Source organism: Salvia hispanica, chromosome 2 (genome assembly GCF_023119035.1).
Source record: "Salvia hispanica cultivar TCC Black 2014 chromosome 2, UniMelb_Shisp_WGS_1.0, whole genome shotgun sequence".
Classification (NCBI taxonomy): domain Eukaryota; kingdom Viridiplantae; phylum Streptophyta; class Magnoliopsida; order Lamiales; family Lamiaceae; genus Salvia; species Salvia hispanica.
In genome coordinates this window covers 1,369,791-1,375,001 of record NC_062966.1, presented here as the reverse complement: position 1 = coordinate 1,375,001, position 5,211 = coordinate 1,369,791, and positions in this window count along the sequence as shown.

Sequence of the window (5,211 nt, the reverse complement as noted above, 5' to 3'; positions counted from 1 at the left end):
CGATAAATTGGGTGATCATCCGAAATAACCAGACCATCAGAAGATGATGGCGATATGTGACGATCAAGTTCAACCCCGGAGGATAATCTATGGAAGCTTCGAGATGATGATTGAAGTGAAGACTTGAGTCACCATACACGGATTGAGGCACTGAGTTGTCACCCTATGGCATTATTAGTTTGTTTTATTGAGTTTGATTTTTTAGCTTTCCCCCAATATATAAGGTGATTTACACCATTTGTAATTCGATTGACTCAATAAACAAATAAAGCTTTTTGTTTAGCATGATTATCAAAATTCAAACTTTTTTGGTATCGAGTGGGCCCCAATCATGAGGGTTTTTCCCTTTTTATCTTTTTCTGTAAAAATAATAAAGATTTGATTGAGAATCAATTATTCCAATCAAAGATTGATGAATATATTGTATTGAATAGGGTGATTGATTATGGGAACATACCATGACACTTTTTCTCATTTAAAGGGGGAATACTCAATAATAAGATCACCCAATTCCATAAAAACCGTACCCTTTCTCTCTTTTTTTACAATATGTTTTTGAACCATTTAACATGGATCGAGGGGGACTCGAAAAACTTCATCACGTCCAAATTTAACCCCTAGCCAAAACGGAAAAATTCGCCCTGTCAAACCAAAAAATAGCCCCTCCGCCGGATTGTCCAGATGCCAAATCAGAGCAAATTTGCCATGATGACACCACCAACCCCCAAAAAAGAAAAAAAAAACCCAAAAAACCCGTAGCATACAAGATCAAAACCAACCTCTCCATTCGGAGGAAAAAATTTAATGGAGAATTTCTCCATCTGGCCGTCCCCAAGGAGGCGGCGATAAACCGGGAATGGTTTTTCACGTGATGGAGTGCCGCCCCCCCGCCCGAACGTCCAAACCCTTTTCCCCAATGGCAACAAGCGATCATTGGGCAGGCTCCCAATATCAAAAGGTTGCCGTTTCCAAGAACCAATTTAAAAACATCTTTCCCTTTGGGGAATTGACATATGGGAGTGGAGGGGGCAAACCCAAATTAAAACCAGAAATTCAAGCAAGCAGGGGAAAAAAGTGGGCACTAGAAGAAACAGGGTACTTACAAGATCTATTTTTCAAAAGACAAAAAAGACAAAAACCCATGAAATACCCCGAAGATATGGTGATTCCGACCCAAATTTTCCAAGAACAAAGGGTTTTTTCAATTTTTTTAAATTTCAATTGATAGCAAATATGAATCCCGAGAGAAATAGTCAAAGGGGCCCCTTCCTCGGGATCGCTTACAACCCCGGCCCGGGGGGGAGACGCGGTTGGGGTTCTCCCCGGGGGGAACCGGAGCCCCACGATGGTATCGGCCCGGATTCCCCCGGGAGATCGATGCCCCCTGATTCACGGTGGTTCGCGGGGGGGCGAATCGCGGTGGAGGAGGGAACACGAAATGATGATAAGAAAAACAAAATTGGTGTGCTCATCCCGAAAACAAGAAACACCCCAAAGAATTTTGTTTTAATTAATGGGATACCCGGGTGGTGGACCTACCGGAAGGGGAAGGTTTGAGCAAGCCCCCGATGTAGAGAATCCATCGCAAAAGTGACAATGTTGACAAACTCCCCAAGCGGATACCCAAAGGGAAACCAAAAGGATACGTTTAATTCCTAGCCCGAGGTTGTAAAAGGGGTTAAAGGGAAACAGAGATATTTGGGGTAGGGAAGTGGAAGGAGGGATCCGATAGGGGATACTTTCCTCCAAGACCAAAAAGAGGAGTTCCACCAAAGGGAAAACCCAGAAGATTAAAGGGCCGATACTGGGAATCTATGAAGGGGGACCTATCGAGAGGCTCGGCATTTGAAGAGCATATGGAAAGGAAATCCCACAATCATGGGAGGGAACAATGAAAGGGAAAGCCGGGGGGAAGCTAGAAAAGGAGATGATGACGTCAATCTCACTGGGAAAAGTGTAAATACCGCGAGGGGAAAAAACTAGAGGAGTCCTGGTGTTCAAAGAAACGAGGTGATAGAATCACCTGCCTGATTATATATGTGGATGATATGATCATTACAGGTGACGACCTCGAGGAGATTGAAAGTCTGATGAAGAACCTGTTTCAAGAATTCGAGATGAAGGATTTGGGAGATCTTAAATACTTTCTTGGCATCGAAGTGCTCAGATCTCCGAAGGGGATATTCCTGAGGCAGAGGAAGTATATTTTAGACATTCTGGCAGAAACTGGCCTACTAGAGTGTGAACCAGCGGACACCCCCATGGCAGTCAACCATGGATTGAAGATCAATGATGGAGCTGAGTTAGCTGACCGACGTCGATACCAACGACTGGTTGGAAAACTCATTTACCTCTCCCACACTAGGCCTGATATTGCTTATGCAGTCGGGATTGTAAGCCAGTTTATGCACAAGCTACATGCAGACCATATGGAGGCAGCACTCAGGATTTGCCGGTACTTGAAAGGGACAACAGGACATGGAGTGATGTTCTCAAAGAATGAACACCTTGAAATCTGTGGTTATACAAATGCTGATTGGGCAGGAAATCCGAACGACAGGAAATCTACAGCTGGTTACTTTACCTTTGTTGGTGGGAATTTGGTGACTTGGAAGAGTAAAAAACAAAAGGTGGTAGCTCTCTCAAGTGCAGAAGCATAGTTCCGTGGAATTAAAAGTGGTTTGACTGAAATTTTGTGGCTCAGAAGGTTAATGAAAGAAATTAACTTCTCACCAAAGAGGAGCCAACTGTACTGCGACAATAAGGCCGCTATCAGCATCTCAGAGAACCCAGTTCAACATGACAGAACTAAGCATGTGGAGGTGGATAGACACTTCATCAAAGAAAACATTGAGAATGGTACTGTCGAGTTTCCTTTTGTTAGATCTGAAGACCAACTGGCTGATATACTGACCAAAGCAGTCAATGCTAGAAGTTTTAAAGAGGCATTATGCAAATTGAGTGTTGGAGATCCCACCATTCAATTTGAGGGGGAGTGTTAGAAATAATAAAGATTTGATTGAGAATCAATTATTCCAATCAAAGATTGATCGAATATATTGTATTGAATAGGGTGATTGATTATAGGAACATACCATGTACACCATACTATATTCTCTATTTAAAGGGAGCAATACTCAATAATAAGATCATCCAATTCCATACAAACCGTATCCTATCTCTCTCTCTTTTTACAATATGTTTTGTGAAACATTTAACATTATCTACCTCACGAGTGGAAGACCGATGTCCTTTCCGGCCCACATCGATGATGGTTCTCTTATCTCTAGCATTGCCTACCCACGTGATGGAAGACCGATGTCCTTTCCGGCCCACACGTGAGGGGGCGTGTTAAATTCTCTAAATTCTGTCCCACATCGACTTGGTGATGATCCAATCTAATCTATATAAGTGTGGATAACCCTCCTTTTCCCGGTTTGTTTGGACTTTTTTGCTCACTCAAAAATCAGAAGTCCCTACTGTGATGTCTCAGTTCTTCTCCACCATTCTTACTCAGTTCTCAAAGAAGATAAAAATGATGAGAAGTGATAATGCTCCTGAGTTCAACCTTACTTCCCTACTCTCTACATATGGAACTATTTCTCAACACTCCTGTGTAGAAACACCCCAACAAAATGCCAGAGTAGAAAGGAAACATCAACATTTGTTGAATGTTGCAAGGAGCCTCCTTTTTCAATCTCATCTTCCTATGGAATTCTGGGGAGAGTGCATCCTTACAGCTTCTTTCCTCATCAATAGACTTCCCTCATATGTGCTACCTAATAAACTGACACCTTTTCAGCTATTGTTCAACAAACCCCCAACATACTCAAGTCTGAAAGTTTTTGGGTGTCTCTGCTTTGCTTCAACTTTGGATAAAAGCAAAAATAAATTCTCACCAAGAGCTATCAAGTGCATATTTATTGGGTATCCCTCTGGATACAAGGGGTATAAAGTCATGGATTTGGAGAACAATAACATTTTCATCAGTAGACATGTTATTTTCCATGAAACTGAGTTTCCTCTTTCACATCAGACACCATCTTCCTTCCCAGATTCTCCTCTTCCTGTTTCAGAAACCACTCTGCCTTACACAGATACAAATCTTTCTCTTCCCCTTCTGCCGCAGCAAAATACTTCCCAACCTAATAACATTGATGATGTATCAATTGCAGCTCCTCACCATTCTGCTTCTGGGAGGGTTATCAAAACACCAACACATCTCACTGATTATATATGTAACTCAGTGGTCTCTACTTCCAAATATCCCATTTCTTCTTATTTTTCTCTTGCCAAGCTGTCTCAGCCTTACCTCAAATTCATCATTCTTCTTTCCATCCTCACTGAGCCTAATTCCTACAAACAAGCAGCACAACATCCTGAGTGGGTATTGGCTATGCAACAGGAGTTACAGGCTCTGATAAGGACAAATACTTGGCTGATCACAGTGTTGCTGGCTATGCAAGAGGAGTTACAGGCTCTGATAAGGACAAATACTTGGCTGATCACAGTGTTGCCTCCAGGCAAGATTCCTATATCTTGCAAATGGGTATACAAGATCAAGTTTAAGGCTGATGCTACAGTAGAGAGATATAAAGCTCGTTTGGTTGCTAAAGGATTCACACAACAAGCTGGAGTAGATTTTCATGACACATTCTCTCCAGTTGCCAAGCTTACTACTGTAAAAATGGTTCTTGCTCTAGCTGCTATACATGGATGGCAGCTTGCTCATCTTGATATTAATAATGCTTTCTTATATGGTGAACTTGATGAAGAAATATACATGACACTGCCACCTGGTTTGGTTGTTCCAGAAGCTCCACCAGAATCTGGAATGCTTGTTTGCAAGCTGAAAAAATCTCTTTATGGCCTCAAGCAAGCTTCTCGGCAATGGTATTTGAAGTTCTCACAAGTTCTGTCTGGTTTTGGCCTATCTCAATCAGCATCAGACCACTCTTATTTCTACAGACATTCCTCTAATGGTTCATATTTTGGAGTTGGAATATAGGGCAATGGCTTTGGCATGCTGTGAAGTAGTTTGGATTGTGGCTTTACTAAAGGATTTTGGTGTTCCTGTGAAGCAGCCTGTTCCCCTTTATTGTGATAATCAGGCAGCGGTTTACATTAGCTCCAATCCGGTGTTTCATGAGCGTACTAAACACATTGAAATTGACTGCCACACAGTTCGAGAAAAGCTACTTGAAGGAGTTA